Here is a 22,884-nt window from a genome sequence, read left to right on the forward strand (position 1 = left end):
TTTATCCCTCTTGTCATTGTCTATGTCATTTCAGGAACAGAAAGAGGCTTAGTCACAAGCCAAACCAAGAACTTTCTTTTCCACTTCCAGATATGTACTGTTTAGAAAATTTTTAATTAAATTAGTTGTTTGCACCTTATTCAAAGAATTAATTCTGTATTGGAATATATTTAGTCTTTCCCTTTTCGTGTGCCACATGTCCTTGAGATGTGTTCATAACACTCATTTTGTGGTTTGGAGTGGTGGGGAGATAGATTTTGATATTTTCTTGAGCGAGGTATTTTACATCCATAATAATTCTTCACAGTAATTAGATTTAGCCATTTACAAAGAACAAAGCAGAGGATTAAGTTCCTAGCTAATTTGTCTTCTCTTTAGTAGCTTCTAAGATATTTTTCCACTCCAAGTTTTAAAAACAGCCCACAACCCACCCGTGTTCTCTAAGTAATATCTGTAATGTTGTTCCTTACAAAGAGCAACAATGCCAGCAGTTGTTCCTTGGCTGTGCTCCCAGCAAGTATAATTTAACAGGTGAGAAATAAAGTATGTGAGTGAGACAGCAGTGCGATGCTCTAAATTTAGATGATGTTGAGGGCTTTTTTTGTAAATCGTAATCATTCTTCCTTTTTCCTTAGAAGGCATGGAGAGTCCCAGTGTCATCTTTATTAAAAACAGAGAATGTTTTCAAGTTTGACTGAAAAAAAAGTCCTATCTTTTTGCAAGTCATTATAAATCAAAGAGCAGTTTTTTGGGGGTTGTTTGTTTCACAGCCTTCTTATGAAAGGCAACTGTTCTGGAGCCAGTGTTAAGAAAGATAGCTAGGGGACAGGGTGTTACTGTAAGTGATACTTACAGATCATACTGGATTAAATTCCCGTTTTAGCTACCTGAAGAGTTCATTTCTGCTCTGCAAGAAGTCTGGTGGAGGATAGCAGAGACATTTAGTTTTCTGCCTTGACTCAGCTCAAACAGATCCAAGAACACTAGGTCTGCCCAGTAAGTTCTGGAAAACCTTGCTACCTAAATGCTCAGGGGGGCAGGGGGTAGGGGGGTGTTGTATTTGGTTGGTTGGTTGGCATTTTTGGTTTGTTGGTTTTTTTTCTTTATCTGTTTTGATGAAGTCACTGGCTGTGTGCTTGGATTCTGTGTTGATTCTTGATTTTCCCAAGTTATCTTTTGGAAAAGAAGAATCTGGAAAAGCTCAGTGTCTCTTGTGATATATTGATAAATGGTCAGCATCTACCTGGTAGGTATCTACAGAGAAATGCACTGAGGTTATGCTAACTGCAGGAAACCTTTTTTGGGTGCCCCTTACACAGAATGACCCCAGGAGTTCAGATAATTTTCCATGAAGATGAAAGGTTCCTTTTATTTGAAAAGGCACATTTAGAGGCACAGAAGAAGACTCTGTTGTAGGATTCTGATCTTGCATTCCTAAATAGGCAACAAGACCCTTCACTCTCAGAGCAAAACTTGTTATTAAGAACACAAGGACTTGGAGTCTTAAACCTTGTAGGTACGTTTGGAAGTTTTATGGATTGATTCTATGGTCAAGAGTAGTTCTGCAGCCACCATGGTTATCAGATTTTTACACAATATTAATAAAGTCTGTTCATAAAAAGAAAATTATAATTGTTTTCCAAGACTGCCAGAATCTATCTTATACTATGTAAAATGCTATCTGATCCGATGTATAAAATGTTATTTGTCATCGTGTTGGAGAGGAAGTCAAGACACCAATATCCAACATCACTATCCCAGTTCTGTTACAATGAAAGATGGAATGTAGCTCTATGTGAAGTGTATCTGTTAATTTCCAAAGGCTTTTTGTTGCAGAACTAGGAAATAAAAAGAGTCTCTAAAGGATTTCTCCCTAAACTTGTTTAATGTGTCTGCATTTTGTTAATTTATTTGGAAGGGAGTTTTTAAAGCCAAGTATTATTACACTATAATGTGCAATATTGAGCTTCTTTGATTAAAGATATGTTATTACTTGGAGCCTATTAAAAAAGAATTAAGCATCTCAGCCTTGGAATTTGAATTGAAATATGTAATGATCCATGTAGTCTGTGCTCTGAGTAGCCTGTCAATCGATACGGATTTCAATATTCTTATATTTTAATAGCTCTCTTTCTTACCTTTTGTTAACATTTGTCATTTTGATGGTCTCCATAGCTATCTTTAAACCAAAGTACCTTCTCAAAATTTTATGTTGAGTATAATAATAAAATTCAAACAACAGGAAGTCATAAAAATTATATTCATGTTTTCTTTCCATTTTAATGAGATGAAGTTTGATCTTTTTTTTCACCACTATCTCTTTACTTCAGGAGTGATCCCACTGGTTTCAGTAAGAGTGCTTGGAGAGAAGGTTACTCTTCAGTGTCAATAAAATAGACAATATAGCCTTAGAATGCATCTATCCCAGTATTATGTATTCTTACTGTAAGCATCATTAAAAACAGGGAGAGAGAAAAAGGTATAACAAAACTCTGTGATTCTAAGTAAACTTCCCTTCATATTCTTGGACAAGTTAATGGATAACAGAGAAGCTGATCACTTAAACAGTGTTTTCAGTATTGGCCATCTGTAAAGCGCTGGTCCTGAAGCCTCAAACTTTACTGGGAGTTTTATCTAATACTTAAGACATTTTGCTCAACTGATGTCTTGCAGAGCATTTTGTTTTGAATACCTTGAATCACATGAAGAGAAAAAACTACGCACTTATTCTCAAGAGACTTCTTTTAATTTAGTGAAAAAATAGGTGTTTTAGCAAAAGGGTTTTCCAGGAGTAGCAACCAACCAAGGAGAAGTATTACACTAAAGTACCCAATACATGACAGCCCATAAATTAGTGAAATGCCACCCAACGGTTTTAAGTTACCCACAAGAGAAAGAAAAGAATAAAGGAAGAAAAAGAGAAAAAAGGAGTAAAGAAAGGGAGAAGAAAGAAGTAAAGAGAGAAAGAAAGAAAAAATAGTTAACACCAAGAGTTCACATGGAGCTTCCAGGAGAGAAGACAGGACAAAATGACGTTCCTCTGTGCCAGTATTTATATAGTTTGGCCAGTGTGGCCACTGCTCCCAGGTGGGACAACCAGTTCACTCACTGCTCACTGTCCTTCTAGCTGGAGCGAGGAGTAAGTCAGCTAATCAGAGGCTTCAGAGGGTGTGGTGTGGGCAGCCTACCAGTTAGGCCTTATTTAAATGACAGCCCAGCTGTGTGACTCCCCTGCCATGTGTGCTCCATGGACTCAGCCATGTTGACTGCAGACCATGTGCCTCCCATCACTGTCATGAGGCTGCAGGCCTGACTGTGACCCCTCCTCCAACACACACACAAACAAGGTGGTTGATCTAACACAATAATTAAACAATCTAGTGAGATATGAATCCAGTCTTTCACACTGTCTTACTTAAAAAGGAAAGAAACAGCTGGTTTAGTTGCAGCCCTTGAGCTGTTCTTTCTGTGGTGGCTGATCATTCAGTCTAAAATATCAACTACTAAATAGTTATACAATTAATCACAATTACTGAATTTATGTATAAGTAGAAATATATGGTTTAACATTTCATAAACCTTCAGCTGAATTTCTAGTTCAGTATAGTTCTTTATCTACAATACCTGGTTATATGTCAGGCTGAGAAGGAGGCTGGATCAGATCTAAACTAGTCTGTGGTTATCTTGGCAATGGTTCTCTATTGCCTTCAACCCCAAAGTAATAAATTTGGAGATGCTGCAGTTTCATGAAAGCTACTTTATTGGAGAAGGAGAAAAGACCTGAAGCTTTGAAAATACACAGGTAGACACTACTCTGGATTTTGACTGTGATGGTCAATGTCAGGGATTATTTTTTCAGTGGTTTAGAGAACTGTGTTGTAAGCAGCTTGACCAATCTTTGCTCTGACTATTGCAGCTTTCTGTAAGTGGTTACCCCTTATTAACTGGCAGGACAATGGCATGTTCTCTTGAAAAGGAACAGAGAAAATTAGTCTGCCTGTTGACACTTCACAGGTTTCCCTGGAAGGAAAGCAGAGTGTAACCATGTCTTCTCTGCAGTGCTGACAGTGAAGGGTTGAGATCTGTACTTTTACAGAAACTAGCTGTGACAATATAGTGAGCTGGTTTATTGACCTTGATGTTCTTCCTGCTGAATGATCTTGTCTTATTATAAACTTCTAAGTCTTACATCTACATAATTCTGTTGTTGTGCAATTAGGTTTTGTTCTCAGTCATGTAATTAAGTACTGTGTAACCATTACATGCATTAAATGCCTCATTTATAACCTGTGGTGGGTGTCTGACCCACCAAGAGGGTTCATCTGGCCTCTTGTCTGCTACTGACTTCCTTGTAAAGGTCTCCCAAAAATGGACAGGTCTGAAATTATGTTCTTGTCTCTAAAGCTTTTGGGAAAGACACTTAACTGTTGCACATACAGAGATAAGCTGCTCACTTTACACACGTGTCATCAGATCACTTGTTGTCCTGGTTTTGGCCAGAACCTTTGTGTTACTTGATAACACCTCATGTAATTGCCAGGGCCAGGGGAAAGTGACTCTCTCTGACTTTCAAGAAGAAGGGTGTGGCTTCTGGTCAAAAAACGTGGTGGCATTTTCTGCCATTGTTCATTGTCTCAGAGTCTGCAGTGAGCATTTTTGCATGTAAATCACCCTCTCTTTGTATATTTTTGTTATTAATATTTTTGCTGTTACTGGTTCGTTTTATCTCACTGCTGTTTCCAGTAATTTTTTATTATCTCAACACATGATCTTCATCTTTATTGGCTCCAATTCTGAACTCCATCCTTCCAGAGTGGGAAGCAGGAGAGGAAGGGGGAACTGAGCAAGTGGTGTCTGGTTTGGGAGAGTCTTGGTCAGGGCACTGAATTGGGGAGCACCATTCCTAAACAATGACACATCATGGCAGGAACTTTAGGCTAAGATATATGCCATGGCAAGGAGTTTGAGCACTGCTGGCCTTTCACCATCAGTGGCTTCTTCACAAGGTCTCCTGGTTTCTTCACAATTCATATATTTAATGTCAGAGCTCACCACAGATATGAGTTGGGAAAATAAACATTCATAGAGTTTTTCATATAACACAGAGAAAGCCCAACTGTCAAAGGAAAGGTTAAACAGAACTTTACCTGAAATTGCAAACATCAGTATGATAAGTAGTTCCAAAATAAAGCAATGAGAGATAAAGTGGTCTGTCTAGGAAAGAAATATGCAATCTAGTGACAGCAAGCTAAAGTGAGAAAATCAAACATTTAATACACAGAGGATTCAAAGTTCTTCCTTAGAAATCACTTGCAACTTGTCTCACCTATTAGGAGGAAGAGTAATGCTGTTCAGGCACTGAGTTTCAGAAAAGATCCAGAGGCATGTGCAGGTGAGAGTTTCTGCACAAGTATGTTCATTGACAGAAGAATGTGATATAAAGCTGTTTACTCTGGCTAGTTATTTGTGCACAGATTTGTTTTCCCAGTCTAGATACTGGAAGATGTCAGCTAATCTCTTAGTCTTCATATCTCTGGTCTGAGGTTTTCCTGTCATTTTATGACATGATAAACAACATGGCTGTGGGGACTCAGGCTTCCCCAGATGGCCAAGCCTATGCTGGCTCCTGTCCTGGGGATGGGCATGGTGTCTCTACTCCTCAACAGTGCTGCCAACAGCATTAATTCCAGGCTTGCTACCCATTGGAAAGGAAAAGTGGAGGTGACAGGAGTTTGTAGGCTGAAAAACTGCATAGATTTCCTGTTGCTATGCATGCTGTGAAGAAAGAGGGAGGAATTTGAGGGTGTATTTTTTGATGGTCAGCTTTAAGGTGTAAAGAAACATTAAAAATATATATAGTTTTATTGAAGGTTTCCAGTCTGACTTTCTGGCATGTGATTTGAGGATGATGATGCTTTCAGAATGTCAATCTGCAATGAATCGATACTGGAGTAAAAACCCAATAATATCACTGCTATAACAAGGGAAGGAGTGGTTAAGTGACAAAGGAGTGAAAGTGGCTGCAGGCCAGCTCACTTAGGATGTGGATGTTCACCTGGTTCTGTGGTGGAGAAGTATTTGAAGGGCTGAACCTGGTCCCATTGTGGAGGCAGCTGATGAGACATGTCGTGGTGGAGCAGTGGTGAAGTCTGTAATGACCACGAGTTTATGAATATTTCAGTTGTACCATTTCTATCAGCTTCATATTTTCCCTCTGTAGGAATAAACAACCCGAATGTTTCTGTGTTTAAAGGCAGATCAGCTGCAGTTAGGAATGCCTTCTGCACAAATAGCTACAATTAAAGCAGTTTCTTTGCATTGGTAGGAATGTCTGAGAAATGTCATCTTTTGCTTAAATTTATAACAGTTTATTTTATCATTATAGATGTAAAAGATGTATTGAGAAAGTTGATACTAAATAGAGTTATAAAGCAGACAGAAACCTCATCAAATGCTTGGCAGAAATACCTTAAAACCAGATCTATCAGGGAGCTCAAGGGACAGGCATGTAGATAGCAATTCTCAAGGACAAGCCAACCACTCATCTCTTTTAGGGGGTTCTTCTGGGGGATGTCACCGTCCACATGCACCAAAGTCCTCCACCCGGCCCCATTCCCACCCGTAACTCTCAACCCACTGAGGGGAAACAGGCTTCTGCAAAGGGACCCTGTGTTTTCTCTCTGCTTCATTGAGCTCCACAGTTGCCTTCCTGTCCCTGTTGCCCACAGCCCCTTGTTTAAATTGCTGGTGAGTGTTTAGCTGCTAAAGCACATGATGTTCTTGGAGCAGGATACCAAGCTCTGTCTGGGAAAGTCAAACTCTTTGCCTTGCTCTGCCAGCAATTTCTCCATCCAGTGCTCCCATTTCCCTCATGCTTTTGTTTCTTCCCTTAGTTTGACAACTCAGAGACTAAAGTGCTTCTAAAAATCTGGTTATTGTAGACCATCCTAAAGAGTCCTTGGAGCTATGGAAACCTGGGTCTTTATGAGCTATGAAAACACCCAAAATAACTATTTTTCCAGCTGCAACTGAAAAAAAGCACAAGTGACAAATGCTTTTGTTAAGGTGACTGATTTTCATGCTTGACAAATAGTGGACTTGTGAGCCAACACACTCTCCTTGGGAGAGCTACTGTCTACTGGCTGTCAGCTGTCAGCTATCAATCAAAAAATAAAGACACCAGCTTTACCAGATTTGTAGTGCACAGTCTTGCACCATTCTCTGAAAAGGAGGAAAGTTATAAATGGGATGCTGAGGTCAACCTTATGATCAGGATCCAGTAGGAGATTCCTTTTTGGTAAGCCAGCTTTTTGGACATGAACTTCTGGTACCTGGAACTTACATTGTGCTGGGTACTGTCTCCTGTTCTGGAAACCCAACATGATGCTGATGACTGGCTCCAGCCACAAGTGATTTTCTGTAGGCCATAGGAACAGAATATAAAACTATGGAAAATAGGGAATGTCGCTTCTAATTATTTTACTGTAGTTAATCATCAACTGATATACTCCTCAGCTCAGTTTAGCTACTGTCCACAGGCTTTGAAGGTGCTTATCAGGTTGCACTCTTCATGCTTTCATACGTCTTTATTTGATCCCTTTCATTACTGCAGCTGGTTTACCTCAAAATAATAGATAATAAAGCATGGTTCAAGTTGTTTTTTTCTTTTCACAAATCTCCTCTTCCCAGTTAAAAGTGATAACCCAGAGCAGATTTATTATTAATTTGTGCAGAGAATTTAAAGAACGACACTTACTTTAGACACTAATCCAAAAACCTTACAGTTTGTTTTATCCAGATACCTTACATATATGATTCTTATTTCTTGCCAATCACATTTGGTTTTTTATGACCTTCATGCAATGACTAAGGCTTGTTTGTAAAGCTATCACAGATTTGGCCCATCATGACTTATCTGAGTTCTATTTGTAGAGTGTTTTATTTTATGTGTCTGGTTTTGGTAATTTTTCATAGTTACTGTGGATAAGGAGAATGAAATCAGACAACCTAGAAATACTTGGGTAATATTGTAGTCAGAAACAGTGATATATCTGAATACCTTGCAGGTTGCTCTTCTGTTACAGTGCCTGTCTACAGACATGGTTCATTTAAGATTGCTATGAAACTGGAAATGTCTTAAAGATGGTTAACTAACAGACTTTTCAGAGCAAAGAGAGACCAAACACAAATGTATTTGCTTCATCTGAATAAGGAATGAAAACCTAGAAATCCAGAGTGTTGTTTTTGGTTGAACATCATAAATGTGCAAATGGTAAGACTTGGAAAGAGAGGGAAGAAAGACAGGAAATAATCTTCATGGCTCTGACTCTGAAGGAGAAATCTTCCCTTAAATTCGCTATTCTTTTTTGATTCTCACTCAGTGTGAGAAGCTGATAACAATAGTGAAATGGATAGGTAGTAATAACTTAATAAATATGATAATTACAATCATGTCTAATTGCCCTTGGTGTGTGTTTAATGAACTCCTGTTGTACAAATGCAATTGAAAGAAATATGTCTTGTACAAGAAGTATCAAAAATATAAATGCAGCAGCAGTTCTCAAGAATTGCTCTGATGCACAGGTTAATGTTGGAAAAGCTTAAAAAACCTCAGAGTATTGTGGGGATTGCTATTGTTGTTGTTTTCTCCTTTGTTTTTGGTTTTTTGGGGTTTTTTTTGACTTCCTTCAGTATTTTGGTTGGGAAATTCACACTTGAATGAGAAGGGAAAGTTACACAGTGTGTGTTAAAATCCAAACTTCAGGATTGACAAGGCTGAGTTATGCCACAGACACTTCCCCACATGGTTAAACACTTCTGTGAATCCTAATAGGTCAGTGCCAGTGTTGCAGGAACTCCTCTGAAGCATGTTGAAAATGTCCTGTCTTCTTCATCACTCAAAACATTTGTAGTGTATTTCTCTTGCAGCTAAAAAACTGTTTGCTTTCCCAAGATACATTGTTGTACTTCCCAGAACCTGCTCTCTGTTTACTGAATGTAAGCGGTCCAGGGGAATGAGTGCTCAATGTGATGGGCAACATATGGGATCAAGCGAGACATCCAATGAATGTGGATGCAGTAAAAGCTGTTCTTTTGCTCAGAGTGAATGTTAATGATGTTTGCACAGTTCATGAATAAACTCACTCAGAACATGAAGTTCTCAGGAGAAAAAAAACAACCTTTCTTATTAAAGAAATATGTCCATGTTGTTGTTGAATCAGAAGTCAGCAGCAGCAACAACAGTTGCTGACAGTAAAATGATTTTTAAAAAATTGTGGCTTTTTTTTGGTCTGTACCATCAGTACAATTCCCAAAGATATCAATGCAGAAGTATTCTAGCTCTGTGTGCTGCCAGTATCCTGTCCAAGCTCACAGGATCAGGATATCAGCCAGCTCAGATCTCAGTCTGTGTCAAGACTTGTTGACTTTCCTGGATTCAGTTCAGGGCTTTCCTGGACACACCATATGCCCAAATTTTCTTTCTATGTGTAGCAGGGGAATGAGACATACCACACAGCATTGTGCCAATATGCAGCACACCAGCAAAGCTGGAACATTCATGCCACCCACTCTACGTTCTCTCATTTCTGGCCACTGTGACATTTTGTCTATGAAGGTCTCCCATAAAAACATCCTTTTTTTTTTTTTTAATGTGGAAATAATGAATGATCTCTCCTTTCTGATCAACAGCAAGGTTCTCTCTCACAATGTTATATCTGTGCATTTAATGCTTGAAGAAAAATATATTTTGTATGTAATTTGGATTGTGGTGCAAAACACCTGTAATCTAGAGCTGGTGAAGCTTTTGCTATCATAGAGCTTTGGTCAGAGGTCAGACCACGCAGCTCTGGGGAAGCCACCTCATGCAAGTTCACATCAGTGCTCTTTTCAATTGCTCTGGACTGGGGTGGCAGAGATGCAGAACTCATGAGCTCTCACAAAGGTGAGTTTTGAGGATGTTTGTGAGTCCTGCTTCAGTTTTACAGTGGACAAGATTTCTGAATACCCTAAAATTCAATCCATAATATTGTGACATGGATGAGGGGGTTTGAGTGGATTTTATTGCTTCCTGGTCAAGCTCGTTGCAACACAATGGCCCTGGCCCTGCTGTGCTTTGGTTTCCATCTCACAGGTGCACCCTCAAGGCTGTGCAGGCAGTGCATATGATCTGCTTTCCTATCAAATTCCAGAAGAAGGTGAGAATCATAAAGATGTAACAGCTTGCTGTCATCTCTTAAAATGATGATCATTTATAAATGCAGAATTTTCGTCATTTTCTGTCCAACAGCTGCCTTTAGAGAGCACACTGGGGTCTTGTGGTCTAAAACCTTGAACTGCAAAGTATTAACACTAAATCAAATCTCTGAGATTTCAAGACATATCTACTGTGATAAAAATATATTTATGTAAACTCTGTTACATATAAATTCATTATGATGAACACACAGCCTTATTTTCATTCTCTAAAAAGAAACAGTTTAAGTTGGAAGTATCAAAGAAGAATGAGCTTCTAGAGCTATAATTTACAGGAAAAGCATGCTTCAAAATGAATGGGAGATAAAAGCTGCCTTGAACAGCTTACAGCCTAAGCAGATGGATAATATAGCCACAGACAAGCTCAATCATTCAGTAAAGGGCCAAAAAAAGCATTTTTATTAAATGTGAATTTGATTTTACTCAGTGTATTTTTCTGTTACCAAGCCTTTCAAATGTGGGTGTTCTGTCTCCTTGTCTGGATTATAGAGGAAGGCAAGTTTTCCTAAACAGGCTGCATCAATCCAGGCACTCTAGCTAAAATTCTCAGCATAAAGTAATGCAAAATGCTGGAAATAATTCATTATTAGACACATCCTTTACCATTTCTGAAGCAAAGCAACAGACAGGAACAGGAACACTGCATAGCACTTTAGTGATGTTTTTATTAGACAGAAAGAAAATATATGAATAATTCTTAGTTGAAAGAAATGCTCACATTAATGTAGTTAACTTCTGATTTATTGCCAAAATTTATTTGCTGTTAGGTGACATTGACTGTGTTGACCGATGCCTCAGATTACTTTTTAAGGAACAATTTTATAGTTGAAAAGACCACATATTACCAAGACATTTATGAAGTTTAAATGTCTTCAGCTAACAATATGTGATTGCACAGCCAAAAGTGAAAACATTATGGCTTGCTAGAAGAGCTCATAACTCTAATACATGGTTGTGAAATTAGACTCACAACAATGAAAACACAGCTTATGTCAGCACACTCTCTGTAATGAGGCTGCAATTGTAAGAGAAATCTCCGTGCTTCATCTTACCTAGGTGCTCAGCTTTATGCCTGTTCCCTGATTGTTCTGATTTCATTCAGTCACACTATGAAGCTTTTGTATGAATATTTAATACTACAATTTGCATTACACTGGTGCAATTGTGTGAGGGACTGTACAAACCACATAGTAAGAGCCAGTCTTTCTGCAATGAGTTTAAATTTTAAATTGACAGGAAGACAGAGTGAGAGAGGAAAGACAAGTAGACAGAAGGAAAGAAGCTTACCTACAGTCTCCCTGAAATTATGTGGCACAGAGAGAGAGACAGGACTTCTGAGCCTTGTGTCCTATTCATTTCCTCTCTAGGAAGCTTATTCATGTCTTTGGGTTGTGTTAACAACATTAAACACTCTTGATAATTTACATCATTACTCATTAGATATTAGCTCTCTCAAAATGATTGTGTCTGTTCATGTTGCAAGGAACATCTCATCACCAGCAGAAGCAATGAAAATATTTCATTCATGAAAGAAAGCCCACAAAAGAGCCCATTTTAAAGCCACAGGACTATCATATTTTCTCCTGATTTGTGGGGTTTTGTTTATAATCTGACCGACTTCAGCTGTCACTTTTTTTGCCTTATCTTCTGCTCAACTACCATTATACAGTGACACCTGCAATTTCAGAGCAAGGGTAGGAAGCCACTGAAAAATTTAACACTTTTTACATGGATGAAACCGATAATGACATCAGTGGTTTCTATGCTGAAGTGATAATCTTTTCTTCACTCCTTTTTAATCAGCATCATTCATCTCTGTCATCATGAGTGCGAGTACTACCTTCAAGAGCAAATTTATTTTGGGAACTAGGTATAGAAATTTGTAATTTGCTATTCCCAGTCCATATTTTATTAATGGTTTTGATGTTGCCAGTTATTACTTCAATAACCTTCCATTCAAGTAGTTAAAATGCAGATGATATATTTGTCTCATAATGGTTCTTCATCAATTAATTGGCAAGGCTGGAGATGCTTTGAGCCAAATGATAGCCAAATGCTCTGATGAGCTGTGAGAAGCACTTGTTTGTGATGTATATGAAGAAAAGTCAATTCAAAACCATGTTTTTGAAACGAAAAAGCACATCAGGACTGAACTTCACAGTGATATAGACACGGTAAGTTGATACACTATTTTCTTCTGTGCATCCTAGTATTTCTACAGTGTATGAGACTAAGGAAATAGAGTAGAAGGTAGAAAGTAGAATAGAATGGAATGAATGGAATGGAGTAGAATAGAATAAAATAGAATATTTCAGTTAGAAGGGACCTAAACTGACCATCTAGTCCAACTGCCTGGCCAGTGCAAGGCTGATCAAAAATTAAATCATATTATTATGCTTTAACATAATTTTACTATTATATTATACAGCAAGTTTCCTAGAGCGGTGGTTGATGCCCCAAGCCTGTTGATGTTTAAGGGGCATTTGGACAATATGCTTAATAACTTCTTATAGAGTTACACATCCTTGCAGAAAAGTATGTATGCTTTTGATAGTATGCATGGATGGATGTAGCTGTCTGTCTATCAATCTATATCTCTGTGCACTTGGGGATTTTAAGGCTATCTCTTTCCTAAAGGACATGATCACACAAAACTTGTTACCAACAGCAAAGGTAGAGCTTGGTGCATATGCAACAGTACGTATCTGACATGTGGGTAGATCTAATCCTTCCTAGTAGAAGACAATGACACAAATGCTTTGTATTGCTATTTCTGTATATTGCTTTCACATATATATTTACACCTGTACATGTCTTTCTATATATATAAAAGGAAGTGCTTCAGGAAGGCTTCTCAAAGTTCAATCTACGGCTGCAGACTGTCTTTCATTAGAAGAGTGGAGTTGTATTTATTGTTTATGCAACTAAAGAAATTTTATGATCCATCCCTATGGTTCTTTTCTGTTAGCCATGTGGCCTCTAGAAGGATGATGTTTACATCCTTTGGCCTGAATTTTCACATTTCTTACCCATTTTCTTACCCACACTTTTAAAATACATAAGAAACAAAGTTGTGCTTCTTTGTAGTAAAGTCCTACCAGGGAGTTCTAAAACTACCTACACACACACACGAAGATCAGTGTTTAAGCTGAAAAATCAATCATATATGTCAAGGCAGAAAAACTACTACAGGAATTTTCATTTTAAAGAATCTGTAAAAATGTGATATAAAAAATATAAGTTGTGTCCTGCTCTGGGAGAAGGTGCCTAAATTATTGGTCTATTCTTGCCTTTTATATATATATTATTATAACCACTTCTGCATAGCAAGTGAATAGTACTATTATCTCCAGGAGAAAAAAATAATTAAAAAAAAAAAGCCCAACAACAACAGACACTTCCTAATCATCTTGCTTGAAGAGATATGCTAGCTGTGAGCCAACAGTGTGTGTGGAGAGAGATAATTAGAAGAAAAGCAGAGATTAAACAAGAAAATTTAATTTATGTGTGAAAAGGCAAACACTCTAAGATAAATGTTTAATCCAGACTATTTAACTGTTTCGTTGTTCAGTTTGCTAGTTGAAATGGATCTGAATGTAAAGAAACAGAAGCTCGTGGTCTCTGTGCTTTTCTAACTGGATCCTTTTCTAACTGGATCCACTTGGCCCTTGTGTTGTTTTGGGATGATAAACTCTGAAAGGTAAGGCTCATTTTCCTCACTTTCCTGCAACATTAGACAAGGTCTCTTGAATACCAAGAGAGAAACGCATATGAGTATTTGTAAAGATGCAGATAGTTATAGTTCAACACATTATCAGTACACTGGTCAGCAAGGAAAATCCAGGAAAATTAGATTCTGAAGTGGAAAACCAACCAGAGTCCTGGAAGATGTCATATGAAGTGCCTTTGTAGAGATTGATGGTCGCAGAGGAATCCAAATCCAGTAAGGCTTTGTACTCCTTGGCTATTAAGCTTAATTCCTAGTCTTGACCCCATAAATATTTTAATTATTTTGCAAGAAAGATACTTCTGAAATTTCAAGGAGATGGAAACGTTGAAGCTAAAGTGTGAATATGCTGCTGCTTCTGGATAGCCATAGGGTGTGATTTGTGTAAACTTATCTGTGCTGTCACCATGCCAGTTGCTGTTCAAAGCCAATCCAAGGATTGGGGTGCTTCCCTTGAAACTGCTGCCAGATGGACAAAAGAGACAGGTAAGCACTGGCCACATAAGATACCATTGAGGCAGAGAGAGATAGCGTTGGAATTCTAATTAGCTAAATGGCTCTTTACTAGATAAACTCTATTGCCAAAGAATTAATATAAAAAAAAGAACTAGCTGAAAAGTGTCAAATTAATCCTAAGATTTATCTCTACAATATAGTAGCAACATAATGTCTTGGGTTTTATGTATCTTACAACTTCTATTACCTGACTGAAGGCCGATTCTTAATCTGCCATGCCAAGACTGATTTACATTCTTCTGTAAAAATCTGAGACAATCCAGTAGCCAAAAAATACACCCATAAAATTCAAACACACTGAGAGCACAAAAATACTTGCAAAACTCAGGGAAATTCAGGATGTTCAGGACACATGAGGCCTTGTAGGTTTGGAATGCGAAGCTCATGTAGTTCCTGTATAGGTTCCACAGTTTTTCCTGACTGTCCCACTTCTGTGTGACATTATTGACCAGGTCATGATTTACAACAGTGTAATCAAATTGAGAAGCCAGACCCTAGCAGGGTAAAAACACAAAGGACTCTGACTAGCTCTGAATCTCAGCATACCTCGTACTTTACTGTTTGAGTTATTCGAATATTTATTGGGAAAGGGAAGACATTAACTAAAACTGTAATTTTAGAATATAATACGTGTGAATTTAAAGTCTGTCTGGAACAAACCTATCATAGTTCTTCTGTCTGGTCTTGTTAAGCTACTAGTGAAGTACAAATCATTGAATTCAAGGGGGTTTAAGTTTGGTTTTTTCCCCCTCTAATTTAATTGAAGAAATCTATTTCTAAGGCCCATTTATGACATGCCACACTGAAGCATTCAAAACTGGAGGGGAAAACAATATCGTGAGGATGCATAGAATTGCATGATTTATATCCCCTGGCAAGGGAAGGGTGACTCGTTCAGCCTTGGATGCTGCAAGGGGAGGTCTGCTCTCAATCAAAGGAATCTCACCAGGATGTCAGTAGTTGCTCATAGTCATGGGAGAAGGTTTAGGGCTTTCCTGGTTTAGGTGAATTAAAACTGAAAAAAGTTGATACAGGACTCATCAGGGCTGAGTGATGGGAGAGTGACAGGAGTGTATTGCTACATATGTTAACAAGTAGCATCACATGTTTATATATATGGCTAAACATCGCAAATGAAGATTTGGGAAGGGCTCTCCCCACGTGGGAGTGGCCCTTCCAGCCTGTGCAGTGGATTTTTTAGATGAGGCACAGCATAAGCAGAAATGGCCCCACCGTTTAAGTCCTAAGGTTCATCTGCCACAGCCGAGCGAGCTTGGACAGTGACAGGGAAGTCCCTGGGACTGTCACAGCACCCGGTACTAACCAGGGCTGACCCTGCTGAGCATCTGAGATCTGACGGGATGGGATGGCAGGGAGGCATTGAACTGGCAGGGGACGGTCCCCACTGAGACTCGAACACAGGACCTTGGGATTCAGAGTCTGGAGTGCTCTTCATTACACCACAAGACTGCCCCAAAGCATCACATGTAATTTCAGGTAAAAGAAAAGATGGACAAGCAAAAGCTGTTAAAAATCAGTAATGATCCCAGAATCACTTACATTCCTCAGAAAGAATTTTTTCTAACCTGACATGTGTGGTCAGTCGACATACTGGAGGGAAGGGATGACATCCAAAGAGACCTGGATAGGCTGGAGAGATAGGGCTGGGCTGCATCAGAAGCAATGGGGTCACCAGGTCGTGGAGGTGATTCTGCCCCTCTCCTCTGCTATTGCGAGAGTTCTGGTGAGACCCTATCTGAAATACTGCATCCAGCTCTGGAATGAAACATAAGAAGGACACAGGCCTGTTGGAATGAACCCAGGAGAAGCCAGAAATAGAGGGAGAGGGCTGGAGCACTCCTCCTATCAGGATAGGCTTGCTGGGTCTCAAATTGGGATTTGGAAGACTTGGGGTTATTCAGCCTGGAGAAGAGAAGCCTCTAGGGAGACCTTAAAGTACCTTTCAGTACTTAAAGGAGGCTACAAGAAAGGTGGAGAGGGATTTTTCACAAGGGCATGGAGTGATCAGACAAAGGAAAATAGCTTCAAATGGTAAGAAGTAGGTTTAGATTAGGCATTAGGAAGAAATTCTTTACTTTTAGAGTGGTGAGGCACTGGAACAGATTGTGCAGAGAAGCTGTGGATGCCTCATCCTGGACGTGTTCACAGCCAAGTTGGAAGTGGAAGGTGTTCGTGCCCATGGCAGGAGGGTTGGAACTAGGCGATCTTTAAGGTCCCTTCCAACCCAAACCATTCCATGTTTCTGTAGTATTACATCTACTATTGTGACTGAAAGCAGGTGCTAATACACATTAATAAAATATCAGTGCAGCTAAAGAAAGGAATGTGTATGGGCCATGGCAACTTGTTGGGAAGTGCAGGAGATGTGGGTTTGTCACACATAAGTTTTAATACCCTCAGTACAACTTAGAGGGCAATAGACTGAGCACAGAGAGAAATACTCATCAACAGTTTATGACAGAGTAAGTGCTGTCACCTTACCAGACATCCTGAGTTCTCTTCTCCTCAACTCTTACTGAATGCAAGCTTTGGAATAGCCTGTGGGTTTCTTTAGGCAAATTTGTTTCAGTGATTCAGGTCACCTTTCTTAGAGCTTCATTGTCTTTGGACCTAAAGATTACCTCAGGGACAAGAAGCCTCTATATCTAAAGGGCTTTCTCTTTATGGGTCTGTGTGTGTAAGTCTGTGAATAGAAATTCTGTGGCATTTGTGAGTTTAGGTGAACAGACCTTCTTTCAGGAAACCTTAGGGGAATACCAGGGCAGTGAGCTGTCTTCTCCAAAGCCAAACAGTAGCCTGGTTCAGCAGCTATGGTATAGCCATGCCTACTTTAAGTTCTGCAACAAATCTGAAATTCAAGGATGTGTACTATCTGCTGTCCATTAAGCCTATGATAACTCTTGTCCCTAAGGTTTTAATTGGTATTTGGAAAAGGAGGAGGGTAAGAAATTCTATTCTCTTCCATGTGCTCATGCAAGGATCAAGGCCATGCTGAGCTGTTCCTTTTGTGCAAAAGGAAGGTTTCTGCTTAGTCACTTGAGGACTTCAGGGATAATTCCCTTTATTGTGACCTTCCCACTTGATAACATGAAGTCAATGCTTTACATGTGCCCCATTAGTATAATTCTTTGCTGAGCACTGACAATGGATTTGGCAGCCTAAAAGGAACAGCAGAAGATGCTGTTTTCTCATATTGCCAAGGTCGAGACTGTGGACACGGGACATTGTTTAGCTGTGCCCCTGGGCTCAGTTCTTGCGTTTCTCACAGCAGGGAATGTGACATCAGGAGCAGTGTGTTTCTGAAGCACTGAACTGCAGAGGACTAAGATATTACCCATGCAGGAGTCAGTCCTTCAACTGGAACTTTATAGTGGTGAACTTGAGAATCTGCCCAAAGACTTTGAGGTTTGCTTTTGTAAGAGGGCTGCCAAATTGAGTTGGTGGAGACCTAACTCCTAATTATTTTTCATGGCAAGAACAGTACATCTGTCATCAAGATTTATTTGGGGATAAATATTCAAATTTACTTATGATCTGGTAGGATAGTATCTGTCTTGTGCATATTCTCTAAGCATGGCAACCTGACTAGATGCCAGTGTGGTCTAAAGTTGGCCAAAACGGAGCAAAAGGAGAAGGATTGTCTATTTTACATATGCATATATGTGTATGTACATATATATGCACATGTATATCTCTGTATTCATATATGTGTGAATATACAAATAAATTTGTATTTATACATTTTGCAAGCAAATTCAATCTTTCTGTCAGCTCTTTAAGCTTCGAAAGTGTGGAGTGTGGAAACATTTGAAATCCCAATAAAAAAATCCCAATTAATAGAGCTTCAATTGCTACAATAATTTACACTTAAATTGTATTTTTATGTTACTTGATTTTATTTTGAGCAGCAGTAAATTTTAAGTGTCTCTTTATTCTTGTACTCTTTCCATTGGTGAAAGATATATTTTTAAAAGACTTATAGGATTAAGCAGTTTAAGCATCACAGAAATGAATCTACCAGCTTCATAGTACTGAAATATGACCTTTTCCTGCTGAAAAATCTTAAAATAATTAGGTCAAATTTTTTATTGTTGGTATTTCTGCTGCAGTAATTCATGGCTGATAATTTAATTGAATTTTCATATGTATGAAGCAGATGTTATAGGTTCACTGCTACATCACTATAGTAATGTTAGTCATGCAGATTTATAATAAAGCAATCCCTTATTGTTCCTTCCCACATTTATCTACATTTTGTGCTGCAGCTGATTTTGCAATTGTCTCATTTAATTATGAACATTGACATCATTTACAGGATTTATGCATCTAATTAAGTGGGCTCTAATAGACAACTTTCAGAAATAAAGCCAAGAGACTAATATATGTTTGCTAGTGGTTACATCAGTATCTATTGTTCCTCTTCAGCAAGAGGAGTGAGAAAAAAATAAGGTATTTGTTTCCTGATAACAGAAGGAGTCTTGAAATAAAATATTTTCAGTCTTCTCAGTCATATTGTATATAAAGGAATATTTTAAAATTTTAAATGTATATTTAATAGTAAATGTGTAAAATAGTTAATAGTAACTGTGTGAAAGTAACAGAGCAGAATACAAAAAGAGGAGTGATAGTGAGAACTGAGAAGGCATGGTATATAGGCAGTCTGTTGACCAAGGTCAGCAACAACTGGTAAACCATTTATTAAAGTGAATATTTATTCATTGTATAAGCCTTTATAAACTATATGTGTATGACATTAATACAAAGTGTGAACCTTTTCCAGGCAAAGATAAAATGAAAGAGATTTGTTGATTAATGATCCTCTAAACTGGTGGAATGGCCCAGCAAGGTCAGGAATGAGAAAAAATCCAGTTCATTAGTCAGCAAGTTTTCCCCCTCATGGTTTAATTGCTGAAGCTTGCTTATTTATTGGTCAAGACAAGGGAAATGAACAGGAAAAAGGCCATCTATGCTATAGTCCAGCTCTGTAACACACAGATATGGCTTCCTGCCCTTCAGGAGGTTCCATTTCTGCTCATCCTCCAGCCATCAAGTGGTGTGGGCATGATTCACTGAAAATCACAAGTAATATTACTTTAGCCTGACCTTCATCACAGGCAAGAAAATAACTGTGTTCATTTCAATAAATCTGTTTAACCTTGATAGTTCTTCCTGTGTTAAAGCCTTCAGGTTTTAGAAGGGATAGTCTACTATGACCATAAATGCTTTATATGGCCTTTTGTTCAGGACCAGAGTCATGACCAGGAGCCTTTTATCATTAAAGATGACAGTGGGCTAGTCGGGGTTGCACTGGTGGAGGTCAAGGTGTTCTATCTCAAGGTAATACCCCATATCTAAGTAAGTCTTAAGGAGGTAACAGACATTCAAAAAGATTTGAACCTAGAGTAACTCATAACTAATGAATAATGGTGATTGGTGAATCATAAACAGCAGAATTCAGAGGAACATCAGTCATCTAGCCCATCCCTCTGCCTCACCTGCTATCCTTCTTTACTTTTACCAATATTCATCTTTTACCTCCTCAGTCAGGAGATTCAGCAGTCTCTTTGCATGAGTAATTGCTGGGAAATTCTATGAGTTCAGAATAATTTTGCCATGTATTGATGTCATCCTATAATTTTTTTGTCTATTCCCAGAAAACATGAAAAACAACTTATTGTTTTCTTTTACATATTTAAAGGTTCATATGTCTCCTTTCAGTCTTCTGTATGCTGAACAGTATTCATTTTTCAAATAGTAGGGAATGGAGAGAGGTATTCAATACCCATGAAATGAACACCCATGTGCAGTAATTTTCAGCTACATCGGTGTCATCTCTCTCCCACAACTTTTCATTGTAATTGTAATGATTAGTATTTCTTACTATTTTGATATTTTCAACAAAATATTGGTGTTTCTTTTGTTTTCATGAAAGTCACAGCTCCAGGAGTCATGGGATTACTTGAAACTTTCAGCTTTTCTTAGATTAAATGTTTGGAGAATTATATCAGTGTGGGAACTGCTTTAAGGGGTTGTTTGTTCTGCGCCAGTTTGGTCTTTTTCTCCCTCCTCATCCCTATAAAAGGTTTTTTCCCCCTGTATTTAACATTGCAGATCAACAAAAGCTGTTATTTTACTTATTTTAGCAATTCACATGGAAAAACACTTGCTAACAGTGTTGTTTAGTAGAGCACACAACAGATGTGAAAGCTTCCCAGCACCTATGGTCAAGAAGGAAATGGCTACTGTACAACTGCAGTGTTGTTGAGAAACCCATTACCTCCAGGAGAATGGTGGTATCTTTGTTAGAATGGAGGAAAATCTGATGTCTAGAGTATGGTATTTTTCATCTGCATGCTTTCAATTTGAATAAAAACCAGATGCAGAGGTACTAGCTTCCACTCTTCATTATATTGTCACTCTTATCAGCAAGCTGAACAGATATTACATTGAAAAACTGTAGCTGGGTGGCCCTTACGTTTAATCCTCCTGTAGTTATTTTAGCCCTGTTGTTTCTCATTCTTATGAAGACTCCCTTGTAAATATCCCACAGTTTATCTGCTGCCACTGAGCACATATTTGTGGTGGAGCTCGTCTGTAATGACCCAGAAAGCAGATCAGGCTAGCTGTAAAGCAAAAAACGGATCAGGTTGTGTGAGAAACACAAGGTGACTTTACAAAAAGAACACTATCAAAGGAGAGGTGTGACTAGAATTAAGCAGAAGACAGCTGTGACAACAAGGTGCTAAGTGACAGGATGGTGTCGTCTGTCTGAAAATATCTTGATGTCTGCCACTTAAGCTTACACCACTGCTTGAATAGGTAATTTATTAAAAAGTTAGAGTATTACGCTTGTTTGTGTTCCTCCATGCATTAGAGGAAAAGGCATGTTTTATCTTAGTAAGCTGAATGTACTTTTCTTCTGTCCACATCCACAGTTAAATGATTTAATTTTCAAGTCTGGCTTCTGTTTCTTCCACAGACCAGAAATGTTACATCTGTAATGATCTGATGAAAAATCCTTTACAAATCAGTGGAAAGTCTTCTGCTGACATTAATGGCCTTTAAATCACAGTTTAAATCAAAGTTTTAAAGTGATGAACCAAGTTGGTAGCTTCTGCATTTCTACAGATTAGTTTGTTGATGACATTGAGCTATATTTTTAAGAAGTGAATATTCACTTTACTATGAAAATGAGCTAATTGCTCTTCTATCTTCAATGTCTGAAAATGAGCACACTTTTCTGAAAACACAGTGGACAATTTTTTTCTCCTTTCTTAATGTGTTTCCATTGTGTTAAACCAAAAGGAAAATTAAATCATTCTATTGCTATAAGCTATTCATATTGTTATAATCTTCATATCTGTCACCCTTGAATATTCTTGTGGAGAATAGTGAGAGTGGGGAATGAACTCATCTGAACTCAGCAGGAAATTAAAGATGTACTTGCAAAATACAGTGAGCTTCAAATAGAAATGCTTTCAAAGAGGGAGGCCAAAATTAGTAGAGGAAGCATCTGGAGGTACAGAAGAAAGAGTTTACTGGTCCTAAGCTCAGGGGCCATGCCCAAAGTAAGAAGACAGTGCATAGGTGGGATATGGGAACTTTGCTTTCTCATGGGATCTAATAGGTACTGATGTGAGGGATACATGAGCCTGGCTTCCTGCATGCTCTAGTGTGCTCTGGTTTTGGAAGTGTGTGAATTGCCAGCAACTGCCAATCTAACAGGTTTTTGCATTCCCCTTTTCCATCTTTTGTGAATACTTGTGAATCTAAGGACTTCTGTTCTTTTGTACATTTTGCCTTGTCTCACTGTAAAGAAAATAAAGGGAGGAAAAGGTGCTTGAAATATACTTTAATGACACTACTTGGATAGAGTAGCTGAGAACAGGTACTCCTGATGCACAACACAGACTCTCTGGTGCTAGCACTACTGTGTAGCAGTGATAGCAAGAAAGCAGTTCAAAGCATTTTGAGCTTCCTTCCTCCACTGATATTTATACACATGGATATTATCATTCTGCTTAGAGAACTGTATTTAGAAAGATGATTTTCACACTTGTAATTACCCCTCATTGTTCTCACCTTGGAATAGAAGTGCTAACATGTGAGGACATAGACTACATTTGTGATTTTTTCAGGGGTCTAATGAACCCTTTAAAATATTTCCAAGCACATTCATACCCTGCACACCATGCTTACAACAGGCAAACGAATATTTCAGAATAAAGTTGTATCCTGTTTAAAAATCTAAACATGGTATTAACTCAGTGCAAAACTACTTTGTGCATGATTGCTATCTTGTCTGAAATGTCATTTTTCCTTCTGAAACAGATACCAATGCCCTGCTGCCCTTCCAGCCTTCCTTC

General features: G+C 38.4%; 1 long non-coding RNA gene across 4 annotated transcripts in view; it reads left to right on the plus strand.

Annotated features, from left to right (window-relative positions):
• Window positions 1-916: 916 nt before the first annotated feature.
• The window catches only part of LOC139679638 (uncharacterized), a 292,784-nt gene continuing 270,816 nt past the window's right edge, over window positions 917-22,884 (plus strand). For 3 of the 4 annotated variants that reach the window (XR_011699216.1, XR_011699218.1, XR_011699219.1), the window contains exon 1: window positions 917-996. This is a non-coding gene — a long non-coding RNA (uncharacterized lncRNA). The remainder of the gene's footprint in view (window positions 997-22,884) is intronic. The other variant, XR_011699217.1, reaches the window with a different exon arrangement.

Source organism: Pithys albifrons, chromosome 1 (assembly GCF_047495875.1).
Source record: "Pithys albifrons albifrons isolate INPA30051 chromosome 1, PitAlb_v1, whole genome shotgun sequence".
Classification (NCBI taxonomy): domain Eukaryota; kingdom Metazoa; phylum Chordata; class Aves; order Passeriformes; family Thamnophilidae; genus Pithys; species Pithys albifrons.